This window comes from Theropithecus gelada, chromosome 6, assembly GCF_003255815.1.
Source record: "Theropithecus gelada isolate Dixy chromosome 6, Tgel_1.0, whole genome shotgun sequence".
Lineage (NCBI taxonomy): Eukaryota > Metazoa > Chordata > Mammalia > Primates > Cercopithecidae > Theropithecus > Theropithecus gelada.
The window spans coordinates 123,932,299-123,946,788 of NC_037673.1; the positions used below are offsets into that span (position 1 = coordinate 123,932,299).

General features: G+C 36.1%; 1 non-coding gene across 1 annotated transcript; it reads left to right on the forward strand.

Annotated features, from left to right (window-relative positions):
* The first annotated feature begins 13,233 nt into the window (after positions 1 to 13,233).
* LOC112627281 lies at positions 13,234 to 13,337 on the forward strand. Its single transcript, XR_003120125.1, has one exon. It is a non-coding gene; the product is annotated as a small nucleolar RNA U13 (small nucleolar RNA).
* The last annotated feature ends 1,153 nt before the right edge of the window (positions 13,338 to 14,490 follow it).

Here is a 14,490-nt window from a genome sequence, read left to right on the forward strand (position 1 = left end):
CAATGTTCACAGCATCTTTATGAGTACATTTCATCTCAAGAAATCACTTTCTTTGCTCATTCATAAAAAGTAACTCCTTATATGCTATATCATTAGACTGCAGCAATTCAGTGACATCTTCAGTTCTAATTCTAGTTCTCTTGCTATATCTGTGACATCTGTAGCTACTTCCTTCACTGAAGTCTGAAACCTCTCAAAGTCATCCATGAGGACTGAGATCAACTTCATCCAAACTCCTATTAATGTCAGTATTTTGACCTCCTCCCATGAATCACAATTGTTCTTCATGGCATCTAGAATGATGAATATTTTCCAGGCAGCTATAGCCCTACAATATGTATTTTTTAAATAAAAAGACTTGAAGTTGGACTTGATCATTGACCCATAGACTACAGAATGGTTATTATGCTAGCAGACATGAAAACAACATTAATATCCTTGTACATCTCTGTCCGAACTCTTGGGTGACTATGTACGTTGTCAGTGAGCAGTAATATTTTGAAAGGAATATTTTTTTTATGAGCAGTAGGTCTTAATGGTGGAATTAAAATATTCAGTAAACCATACTATAAACAGCTATGCCATCATCCAGGTTTTGCTGTTACATTTATAGAGCACAGGAAGGCTAGATTTAGCAGAATTCTTAAAGGTACTAGGGTTTGCAGAACAGTAGCTGAGCATTGGCTTTAACTTAAAGTCACCAGCTGCGTTAGCCCCTAACCAGAGAGTCAGCCTGTCCTTTGAAAACTTGAAGCCAGACACTGATGTTCCCTTTCTAGCTATAAAAGTCCTAGATACATCTTCTTTCAATACAAGTCTGTTTCATGGACCCTGAAAATCTGTTGTTTAGTGTGGTCACCTTCATCAGTGATCTTAGCTAGAGCTTCTGGATAGCTTGCTGCAGTTTCTATATCAGCGCTTCTTGCTTCACCCTGCCCTTATATGTTATGGAGATGGCTTCTTTCCTCTAAGCCTCATGAACGGACCTCTGTTAGCTTCATTTTTTGGTCTGCAGCTTTCTCGCCTCTCTCAGCCTTCACAGAACTGAAGAGAGTTAGGGACTTGCTCTGGATTAGGCTTTGGCTTAAAGGAATGTTGTAGCTGGTTTGATTTTCTACCCAGACCACTCAAACTTTCTCTCTCCTAGCAATAAGACTCTTTCGCTTTGTCAGTCACTCGTGTTCACTGGAGTAGCACGTTTAATTTCCTTCAAGAATTTTCCTTTGCATTCCCAACTTGGCTAACTGTTTGTCATAAGAGGCCTAGCTTTCAGCCTATTTTGGCTTTTGACACACCTTCCTCACTAAGGTTAATCATTTCTAGCTTTTAATTTAAAGCAAGAGATATGCAACTCCTCCTTTCACTTGAACACTTACAAGCATTGTGGGATTATTAATTGGCCTAATTTAGATATTGTCTCAGGGAATAGGGAGGCTCAGGGAGAGGGAGGAAGTCAAGGGAACTGCCAGTTGGTAGAGCAGTTTGAACACATGTAACATTCGTTGATAAGTTCATCATCTATCTGCGTAGTTTGTGATGCCCCAAAACAATTGCAATAGTAATATCAAAGATCACTGATCACAGATCACCATAATAGATACAATTATAATAAAAAATTTGAAATATTGCAAGAATTTCCAAAATGTGACACAGTTATAAAGTGAGTACATGCTGTTGGAAAATGGCACCAATAGACTTGCCCAATGCAGAATTGCCACAGACCTTCGATTAGATAAAACAACGACAACAATGCAGTATCTGAGAAGCTCTATAAAGCAACGTACATGAAGTATTACTATATTACATAATGCAATACAAATTTCCTCTGTGGCCGTTATTGGTTCTAAAGGCAGACTGATTTAAGCCAAGACAGCATCTCTTAGAATAACGGTGTTACTACACAAGGTGATGCCTTCCAGGAAAACATTTGCTTCGCTGTTCACATCCTGAATTATTCATTTTTAAAAAACCAGACTCACCACTTCTATAGTCAGAGCTCTACGTTGTTAGAAATCAGTTCAGAGGCAGAGGGAAAGCAAGTTATTCGAGGGAAACCTCGGAGGAATCCGAGACAATCAGTAACTGCTCAGAAAGACAGTAAACGTAGTGACCCCTTACCCAGTGACAGAGCTGGCTGGTGAACCCAGCCCTTTTGAGTGTGATCAGCCAGTATCCAAATCCTCTGGCTGTGGTGGATTTCTTCTTGATGTTTTTACTCACAGTTGTTCTCAGCATCTTGCCACTTGAAGCATGCAGAAGTGGAGAAGGATGCTTGTACATCACCACTTCTTTGCTGATTAGAACAGGCAGCCTGCTGCATTCTTAAGTAGAACTTGAAGATGTTGATTTGACTTATCTCTACTAGGATATAGAGGATCACTCCATCCTCTCTTGAACTGCTCTCCTTTTCCTCTCATCCCACCATGCACAAACCATGCTACCTCTTCCAAGTAGCATTGCTTTATAATGCGCAGAAGATTTTGCCATTATGTTTAAGGAACTCTCATCTCAACTTAATGGTTAGTCACAGTCATTATTTAAGTCTCCATGTTTATTTATCTTACCTTCTCTCTGTACCTTACTATCTTTATTGTCTATGTTTGCAGTGCTGTGGAAGTGGCTTTTATTGTGGCTACCTCAAATTCTTTCCAGGATTGAAAGGAATGCACTCTAAATTGGTAAATCAGTTTGAGAACGATATAGAAACAAGAGGCAATGTGAAAGTGGCTCGACTGTTGACAGATTTCCAGTTTTGATACCTTGTGTGATCTTGATCAAGGTAATTCATCTCATTGAGTCTAGTTTATTGACCTGAAAAGGAAAGATATTGACTTGATTTTTCCTCACAGAATTGTCATAGCACGTATCGTGTACAACGTTTTGAAACTCCAAGTGAATGTGCTACCTGCTGGAAAATAACATAAAATAGCTTAAGAGTAACTGAGATAATCTGTTGAAGCTAGAATTTACCAAACTTATCATTCTTGATGGATCAAGAAAGAAGAGACATAAATGTGATTTCCTAGAAATAGCAAAATGTAATAAAATACATTGCTGTGCTGACATGTCATGCAATAGATTATTACAGAATAGGGCATGGGTGTAAACATGGAAAGGCTGAGATTAGTAGTCTCAAATCCTGATTTAACCTACGCAGCTCTAAGATGAACTTTCTGGGGAGCACTGTTTAAATAACTTTACCTTCCATCTTATGGGTATCATCTGGCATTTCTAGAAGCTAACCACATTAAAGAAATAAGGATGGAAAAGTTTACTGTCCATCAGATAATTTCTGGAAAGGTTCCAACCTTTTTTGGAAAATGTTGCTATAAAAACAATAAATGCTATTTTTCATACAGAGATGATGTTATATAAGTGAAATATCATATTTAAATATAATAATAAACTTTATTTTTGAGAGGTTTTAGGATCACAGCAAAATTGAGTGGAAAGTACAGGGAGTTCCCATTTACCTTCTCTCCCTATACATGCACAACTTTCCCCGCTATCCATATTTCCTGTCACAATGGTACACCTGCTACAATCAATGAACCTACATTGACACACCTTCATTACCCAAATTCCATAATTTATATTAAGGTTCACTCTTGGTGTTGTGCATTCTATAGGTTTGGACAAATGTATAAATAAAATGTGCCCACAACTGTAGTATCACACAGACTAGTTTTACTGCCTAAAAATTATCTGTATTTTTCCTCCTCCCACACATCTGATAACCACTGACCCTTTCTCTGGTTCCATAGTTTTGCCTTTTCCAGAATGTCTTATAGTTGCAATCATACAGTATATATCCACTTTAGATTGACTTCATTCACTTACTAATGTGTATTTATGTTTTTTCCAAGCTTTTCATGGCTTGATAGCTCATTGCTTTTTAGTATTGAATAATATTGTATTGTCTACATGTACTCAGTTTATTTATCCATTTACCTGCAAAGGACATCTTGATTATTTCCAAGTTTTGGTAATGATAAATAAAGCTGCTGTAAACATCCATGTGTAGGTCTTTGTATGGACATGAGTTTTCATCTCATTTGGGTAAATACCAACTAGGATGATTGTTGGATCATATGGTAAGAGTATGTTTAGTTTTGTAAGAACTGTCAAACTGTCTTCCAAAGCGGCTGCACCATTTTGCATTCTTAACAGCAGCAAATGCTTACATCATCCAGTTGTTCATGCAAGTTATCTACTTTTTCCACTAAAAGCTTTAGCATATTAATTAAGTTTTTCAAAAGTTCCTGGTCTAATAATTCCAACATTCCTTACATATTTGGCTCTGGCTCTGGTCCTTGTTGAGTCTCTTCAAACTGTATTTTTCCTTTTTGAATGCCTTGTAATTTTTTACTGAAAGGTGGGCATGATGTACTGGGTAAAGAAAATGTAATAAATAAACCTTTAGTAAAGTGGTAGTAAGGTGTGGGGGGAGGGGAAGCATTCTATAGTCCTGGTGTGTATTAGTCTCCATCTTTTGGTAAGCCTGTACCCTTGAGCTATGAACTTCACAGGTGCTATTTAGTATACCCATCCCTCTTAGGTGAGACAGGATGGCTACAGGGGGCCAGAGTTGGATATTTCCTTTCCCCAGATTAGTTTAGCTGTGATAAAACTCCAGCAGGTTACGCTCTGATAAAATAGTTTGTCCTGTAGGCAGGACTTGTAAAGCAGAACAGAATGCTCTGGAAGATTTCAAAATGGCCATATTTTCTCCTTCTGGCAAAAATGGATTTTTTTTTTTTTTTTCTGTAATATTCACTGTGAGGACCAGGTCCAACTCCTGCAGGTAAAACTCTCAGAAGCACCGAGAATCCCCATGACTGGCTCCCCGCCCTGGAGTTTCCAGCTCTCAAACTTGTCCACACTGAGCCGCCAGCAATTTGTCAGTTACAGTTTAGGCTTTCCCACCCTGACACTGGTTCCTGTAGAGGTTTCTATTCCTGGGTTTCTGCTTCAGTAAGTCGTAATTCTCTGCATCCCCCTGTCTGTCTCTCCAGTTTCAGGAGCAGTGGTTTGCCCTGTGGCCTCACTTCTCTGACAGATCTGAGAACAGTTGTTATTTTTCAGTTTGTTTAGCTTTTTACCCTTTTAAGGATGGAATGGTGATTTACAAGCTCCTTATGTGCCAGACCGGAAACTGGGAGCCTAAAGTAGAAATTCTATGTCTAATGACTTTTATGCCTTCCTCAAATCATGGATGTGAAATTGCCTTGCAGAATAAATGCTGGATTCACTCTTTCTTCTTGAATATGCCAAAAGTCCTTGCTCCTTAGTTCAACACTAGAATTAAAAGAACCCATTTTGTATTACTGGGAATTTGCAGTGATTAACATTTCAGCTGTTCCTTTTCTTTTAATAATGAAGAAATTTGCATATTGAAAAGTTTAATTTTATTATTTTATGTAATGATTTATATAAATATAAATATAAAAAATATATAAAATATAAACATATATAAATATATATAAATATATATTTATGGTGCCATATGACATATTGTATGTAAAAAAATTATCCTTACCCTTTGGGAACTTCCAGTGTAAAGTGAATTATCTTCCTTTTATACAGCAGCCATTTTTCCTGGGGTATGACGGCAAAGCCAAGAGAAAAATGTTAATGTTCTCCATCTTTTCTCAGTACCTGCTGGTCTCAGAATACAATATAATAAAAGTTCTAAAATATTAAAATGCAAAATATGCAGCCTAAGAATAAGGTTCACAATATTTATTAAAATTGTCATTAAAATAAATGTAAGTAAATGTTCTTATACTGCTTAAGTCAGACTGCTGCTTTATTTTCTTGAAAGAGTCTAAAACGCATACAAACTGCATGATTCTATACTTTTTTTTCTTATTTTTCTCATCCAAACACATATGAAATAATGGCTGAATCATTTTATGTCAAGACACTGCTGGGCAATAAATCACTTCTATTTTAAGCAATGTGATTTCATTTATCTCTGATCAAGGCATCAGAATAGTTGCTTAAATTAGTAAGACAAACCCAAGAGAAGCAAGGGTTGGATACCTCTGTTAACCTTTTATTTCTTTGCAATTATTTTCAGATACCTTGTTCAATGGTCTTATTACTTTTCAATACATGGTATCATCTTTGCTTCTGCTATCAAAGAATGTGTTGGACAAATTCAGAATCACATGTAATCTATACTGAGTTTTTAAAAAATGTATTTCCATGGCTTAAATTAAAACAGAGTATGGTCATTTATCACTTTTGAAAGCTAAAGGTTCTTTCACAATTCTTCAGCACATCAATCAGTTGGGGCTAGACTTTTTTTAGTTAGTCCACAGCTAAAAGCTTACATTAGAATGTAATTCATTATCATGTCCACACAGATATAATGCCCCAAGGATTTGCTATTTTTTTCTTAGCATCACAAATTTTTTGTGAAACAGCAATATGAAATGCAGAAAGTCCAATCTCATGATAAGTTGGCACTTTCCATTGCAGGGCTTTGAATTCTTCTATATCAAAGCTTTACTCAGAAACCAAAAGGGTTACGCAAAAGTGGAATTCTACCTCAATAGAAACTCAGGAAGAAGTAGACATCCTTCAAGGCTGGAATGAAAAACCTAAGCTCCTGCCATGGACTTATGTCCAATCAGAGGAGGAACAGTACAGATTAATAACCATTTGCAGAGGAATCCCATGAACATCTGGTGAGTGCTCTCTGACCCAGCAGAGATCCATCTGGGGGATGTCCAGGTTAGAGAACACTCAGAGAGGGAAACAGCAGTTTGACTTGAGCCTTAGCCCTCATACCAAGAGCACAGTTTGATTTTGGCTTGGCTATAAGCATGTATGCCTAAAGTGGAATAGAAATGCTTGAATTTGAAGAGGTTCTTAGATGTCTTGCATTATGATCTTTGCAAACTTAATAAATGGCAATCAAAAGGTTCAAATACTTACTTACTTTTTTAGTAGCAAGGGTCAAAATTTGGATGTGTGCAAATTTTGGTCTTATTGTATGTCATTGGGAATATAAAAGCTAACGTTTATCTTTAAACCTACTAAACTATTCTCATCATCAGGGAAATAACCCAGTAGGCCTCAATGGAGGTTCTCTAAAAGGGTTTCAGGGATATTCATTTTATGGACTTGACAAAGATTTTAATTAAATGCTCAAGAAGGCAATTACAGGGTCAAGAATGGACATGGAACCCTTGGTCATTGAGAGAGAGAGGTAACAGCTTCCAAGAGCTTATATAAAAGTGATTCTGTATCCTGATAGCATTATGACTGATAAGGCTTCATAGGACTCATGATTTAGAGCACATAAAGATGCTCCCCAACTTATGGTGGAGTTACATCCTGATAAACACATTGGAAGCTGAAAATATCATAAGAAGTTACAAATGCATTTTAATACATCTAACCTACCAAACATCATAGCATAGCCTTGCCTATGTTAAATGTGCTCAGAACACTTACATTGGCCTAGAGTTGGGCAAAATAATCTAACACAAAGTTGATTTTAAAACAAAATGTTGAATATCTCATGTAATTCATTGAATATTGTACTGAAAGTGAAAAACAGAATGGTTGTATTAGTACTCAAAGTACAGTTACTACTGAATGTGTGTTGCTTTTGCACCATCGTAAAAGCTGAAAAATCTTAAGCCATCATAAGTACGGGATAGTCTGTGCTGTCAAATCAATTGTAAGACTAGTAAACATTTGTTGGGGGTGACAAACTGGTTAAAACATAAGAGAAAATTATTTACCTGTGCTTAGAATATGTTATAAACCCAAATGCATTCATCTTATTTGTTATTTTTTTCAATGACTATTTATAATTATTTTTATTTACCAACTGAGTACATGTCCATGGTGAATTATTTTAATCCAGATAAAGGAAAATAAAATTGCCTTCCAGAGACAGCAACAAATAACATTTTGTTCTCCTTAAAGAAACAACACAAAGATCATACTGTGTGTTCTGTCTTGAAATCTTTTCTCATTGAACATTTTTATCATTAAATGTTATTAAATATATTCTATATTTGTAATGGCTTTTATTAGTCTCTTCTATATATTCACCATATAATTTATTTAGTGATGCCTCTTTGGATGTTTATGTTGCTTCTAATTTTTCAGTACTAATAAGACAATACTATAACATATTTGTTTAGCTTTAATTCTCTCCTTAGGAAAAATGTTTAAAAGTGGCATATATGGCTCAAGGAACACACAAAAGTCTAAAGTATCTGACGCTTGTAGCCAAATTACTATCTGAAAGATTTAGTGCCAATCTATCTATAAATGTTTTCATCTTAAAGGAAAAGAGCAGGACAGGTGAGATGGCTCACACCTGTAATCCCAGCACTTTGGGAGGCCAAGGTGGGGGATTACCTGAGGTCAGGAGTTTGAGACCAACTGGCCAACGTGGTGAAACCCCTTCTCATCTAAAAATATAAAAATTAGCTAGGCACAGTGGTGGGTGCCTGTAATCCCAGCTACTCAGGAGGCTGAGGCAGAAAAATCACTGAAACCCAGGAGGCAGAGTTGGCAGTGAGCCGAGATCGCGCCATTGCACTCCAGCCTGGGTAACAAGAGTGAAATACCATCTTAAAAAAAAAAAAGAAAGAAAAGTAAAGAAAAGAAAAGAAAAAAGAAAAGGAGGAGCAAGTTGTTAGTAGATTCCCATTCCATACAATGAACAAAGGTCTAGTTTTCTTATTTGAAAGTTTCAGAAGTTGATACAAGATGGAGTAGAGAAGACTTAAATGTCTGGTAATAGACATCAACATGTAGGCAATGCATTTAATAAAAAGTGTTTTAAATTTCTCTTTCATGTGTTTCTTTCTCTTTCTTATGTTTCTTTTTTTCTGTCTCTCCCCTCCATCCTCTGTCCCCAGAATAAGGACAGGTTCTCTTACTAGAGGGACAAATACACCTAAGGCAAAATCTCCTACAAAGCCTTTTATTGGTGCCTATGAGCATAAGAAATTAATGGCGGCATGATGGGGGAGAGTGTTAATTGGCAAAAAGGAGAATAATAATAAAAAAGTATTTGATTCAAGGTTTAAGGCAGGAAAATTAGAGTGGTTGCATATTACAGTGGGCACTCACATATGGCCCTTTCATCAGGCAGAAAGACCAACATTGGAAAAGAGGATTTAGGAGACTACTTTGCTTATCTTTGAGTCCTCTATTTGATTATTAGTTAATATATTGTAAAAATAACTACTGGGAAAAGAACAATAAAGCCCTTCAGACTCACAGACCCTTTTGCTAGCCTACTTTTGTCAAGATCCCTGTGGTTAAAACACTGAGTATATTAAGAAAAGAAATAATTAGAGACAAATGTGTGTGTGTGCGTGTGTGTGTGTGCATAGGAGGGTGAGGGTGGAAGATTGTTGTGTGAAGTGTAAACATTTTGTGTTTGAATTGTAAAACAAACAACAAAACAGATAAAAATATTTTAAATGAGTTCCCTGTTGCCTTAGTCCATTTTGTGCTGCTATAACAGAACACACCAGACTGGGTAACTTATAAATAATAGAACTTGATTTCTCGCACTTCTGGATGCTGGGGAGCCCAAAATCAAGGCACTGGCATCTGGTGAGGACCATCTTGCCGCATCATAACTTGGCAGAAAAGCAGAGAGGGCGAGAGAGAGCAAGAGATCAAATTCACAGCCACAGCCTTAAGCCTTCAATTTGATTATTTAATGTCAATGAAAAGAGTAAAACTCTGTAATATATTTTAAGAGATTTATTCTGAGCCAAATAGGAGTGACCCTGACCCATGATACAGCCTTCAGGAGACTCTGAGAACATGTGCCCAAGGTGGTCGAGGCACAGCTTGATTTTATACAACTTAGGGAGACATGAAACATCAATAAAATACACAAGATACACATTGGTTCAGTCCAAGAGGTGGGACAACTCAAAGGTGGGGAGGACTTCCAGGTTATATGTAGATTTAAAATTTTTCTATTTTCAATTGGTTGAAAGAGGTTGTGGTGACCAAAGTTTTAGCCTTGAGATAAAACTTTTATCATGCTACCTCCAGGTATCAGGCTTCAGAGAGAATAGACTGTATATGTTTCTTATCAGACTTAAGTCTGTTTGATGCTAATGCTAGAGGGGTATAATGAGGCATATCCGACCCCTGCTTTTTATCACGGCCTGAACCAGTCTTTCAGGTTGCATTTTACAGTGCCTGGCCAAGGAGGGAGTCCATTCAGATGGTTGGGGGGCCTTAGAAGTTTATTTTTGGTTTATATTAACATTGTTTAAAAATAAATTTTATTGTGTATATTTAAGATATACAAGATGATATTATAAGATACATACATATGTATTTATATATATCAGAGTGCATTCATCTTATTAATCTTACATATATATGTGTATATCCATAAATACATATATATATATATGGTTACTATAGTGGAACGAATTAACATACCCAGCTTCTCATTGTAAAAACTGAGGCCAAGCTGTAGTAAATGGTGAAGGATGCTCTGACACCTGGGGCTCACATAGTATCATAACTGGCTGCAGGAGCAGCACTAGAGCTTGAGGGTAACAACTATCACTTCTCCACAAATCTGGAGTGAAAACCATCTCATTTCTTGAGTGTCATGATCAAAGTCACCTTAGGTCTACCCTATAGATTGAAATGTTTAAGTTTATTAAATATTACCTCAAAGGTATGAGTAGAAAAAATATTCACATAACTTAGGGCTGCCTAGTTCTGCAAACTCCTCCAGAAACAAAAACCTACCCTCCTTAACATTCCTCCTTCCTTAATGTGAGTGTAGAACCTATCTCCTGTCTGTTTCCTGCCTTCTTCTTCAATGCCTTTATGGCCTAGGCACTAGTCTGTGACTCCTGTTTTCACAACCAGAATCACCTCTGCTCTCAGTTCTACTGTTCCAGCCCATTTCCTCTGTCCTCCAGCGACGAAATCTCTCAGACTCACTAGGGATGATGCCAGTGCCTGCATTTTTAATAAGCTACCTCCCCATCCTTGCCCCCAAAAGATTTTTTTAAATGTTTAATTGACACATACTAATTGTACATATTTAAAAGGTACACAGTGATGTTTTGATACATACAATGTGTATTGATCTGATCAAGGAATAAAGAATCTCAAACATGTATCACTTCTTTGGGTTGGGAACTTTCAATATCCTCTATTCTAGCTATTTGCCAAAGTATACTACTGTTAACTATAGTCATCCTATAGTGCTCTGGAACACTAGAGCTGATTACTCCTACCTCCCGATAATATTGTATCCTTTAACAAATCTCTCTCTGTCCCCTGGTTCCCCCTACCTCCAGCCTTTTTATAATCAGCATTAATTCCCTCATGAAGGCGGAGCCCTCATAACCTAAACACCTCCCAACACTGTTGCACTGGGGATTAGGTTTCCAACACATACTTTTTGGGGGACACATTCAAACCATAGCAACTATGTTATTGCAATTTTAGAAGTGAATGTTGTTAACATGAATTACTGTGATGTTATAAACCATGATATTAGTTGATGACTAAGGTCAAATGTGAAAGGTAATTTATTTTTAAAAATGTATTTCCTTATATTTATTCCTTCCTCTTTTCTTTTTTTGACAGAGTCTCGCTCTGTCTCCCAGGCTGGAGTGCAGTGGCACTATCTTGGTTCACTGCCAGCTCCGCCTCCCAGGTTCAAGCCATTCTCCTGCCTCAGCCTCCTGAGTAACTGGGACTACAGGTGTCTGCCACCACACTCGGCTAATTTTTTGTATTTTTAGTAGAGATGGGATTTCACTGTGTTAGCCAGGATGGTCTCATATCTCCTGATCTCGCGATCCGCCCACCTCAGCCTCCCAAAGTGCTGGGATTACAGACGTGAGCCACCGCGCCCAGCCTATTCCTTTCTTTCTTAACCAAAGAGAAGCTCTCTTCTTTATCAAATCCACAGTATTTCATTTGTCACAAATTTTCACTCTGATCTTAAAGATATAAGAATGATATATAATTTCAGAAACAACATTGTGAAGCATAGGTACAAGGTAACTGACATTTACTATAAAAATAAAAAAGCAAGCATAGGAATTACTTACTGGCAAAGTATACATTACTGTATGGATATGCTCCAGAATCTCTACAGATAAGTCTTTTGTTCTTAATTTAACAAATATGAACTAAGAATTAACTTTGTTTTAGCCACCAAGAGTAGACAAATAAATAGACTAGTTTAAATAAATTGACTTGGTAAGTTATATTTGATCCCTTGTGCTTCATTACTTTTGATGAACTTAGACAGCAGCCATAACCCAGATCTTCTATCCATGGAGAAGTGTTGCTGAGGGCAGAGCAAATTGGACATGGTCAAGGGAGGAAGCCACGAGAAGATGTATTTTTTTCTTCTAATCATCTCAGGCAGTGAGTTCTCTAAAACTTGGAGTTCTCCAAAGATAGGTTGAACTTCCTAAGAAGTCTATTAATAATCCGTTGTTTGGAAAAGCACAACTAATTTAAATGTATATGGAAACTACCAGAGCATCCTGGATCCAACTCACACAATTGAAGGGCAGGTGAGGTGGCCACATTCAGACACACTATGTTTGCAAGAAGCAGGTGAGCCTCCAGCTCTGAAGAAGATAACCTAGATCAATTAATCACATAAAAATTAAAACATGCTCAAATATGCAACAATTCAGGAAGATATTAAGAAGATATTTCATAATATCTAAAAACTCTTTTGAAAAATGCACTTAATAACAAAATATAGCCACTCAATATGAAGATAACAGTTGATTATTATTAAAATGACTTCAGAATAAAATAAAGACTAAATAAAAGTTGCAATTACAGTTTTTGAATAGAATATAAATGTTATAAACCACAACAACACAGAAGTAACTAGATGACTGACAAAAAGAGATTATGATCAGAGGCAGTGGTTCATGCCTGTAATCTCAGCACTTTGGGAGGCCAAAGCAGGAGGATCACTTGAAGTCAGGAGTTCGAGATCAGCCTAGGAAACATAGTGAGACTATCTCTACCAAAAATAAAAAATAAAAAATACAAATATTAGCCAAGAATGGTGGCACACACCTGTAGTTCCAGCTACTCGGAAGGCTGAGATGGGAGAATCACTTGAGCCCAGGAAGGTCAAGGCTACAGTGAGCTATGATTGTGGCACTGTACTTCAGTCTGGGCAGTAGAGGCAGACCCTGTCTCAAAATCAACAACAACACAATCCTTTTGTAGTCTGTAAGTATGATGATTGGGTGTTCATGCTCAAGTGTGAGATGTGCCACCCTCATACCTTGTTATGACTTTGGCACATTACCTTTCTGACAAGAAAAAAATAAACAACAGCAGCAATAAAACAGATAGATGGAATGAGGAGGAAAAGGTGAAATATAACAATCTTAAGTTTATTGGTTGATACATCTTTCATAGTGGGTGTTATAAAACATTATTTCAAGGGAATAGCTCAAGAAAGAGAAGATGATATATTAGTTAAAGATATAATTGAGAATAACTACAAATAATAATATAGCCACCAAAATTCCAATGGTACAGTTTGGTGAATTCCTCATCTCAGTGGGAAATGTGAAACAGTATATTAATTATTCATTTTCACAGTAGAAATTTACATTCTTATAGATGCTGTCTAAAGTTGATAAAGGAATAAAAATTTAAGTAAATTACATCGAGTTATAAATTCACTGAGAAAAAAAATCAAACTTCCAAATTGGTAGGAAAAGCATGGACACACAAAAGTAAACAAAACACATCCATAGAGCAAAATATTAAAATCTAAAAAAGTATTGAAAACAGAAGGCATAAAACAAAATGGAAAAAAGGATCAAATACATATGTCACATATAAATGTAAATAGTTTAAACATTAATATGTCAGTATAAATAATATACAGGTAATATAAACAACATACAGATAAAAAATAAAACAACCATGTTGGATATACAAAATACATATGAACAATAAAGTGTTTGAAATGTTACAAGTGAAGGTGTGAGTAAAATATACCTGGAAAATATTACAAAAATCAGGAATTTAATGTTAATATCAGACTGCTAAACTCAGGTAGATAATATTAAATAAGACCAAAAAGACAACTTATATCAATAAGTGGTTCAATAAGCTATTTATCAAAATAAATATAACATCAGAATTTATAAATCAAAATAATAAGAAATACAAGAAAAAAAGATAAACGTAATAATAGTAAGAGACTTTAACTCCTAAAGTCAGTTCATGACAAAGTAGACAAACAGATCAGAAAAGAAGAGAATAGAGAGGACTTAAAGTAATTTAATTAGATGAATTGAACTTTATACTCTGAAGGCAGACAATACGCCTTGCATTCTACCCTTGTAATGTTTTCTAAAACTAACCACATTATACTGCAAAATACCTTATAAAATATAACTAGTACATATACATGTTTTTAAATGCTCAAATTCATTCATTACTTTAAAAAACATA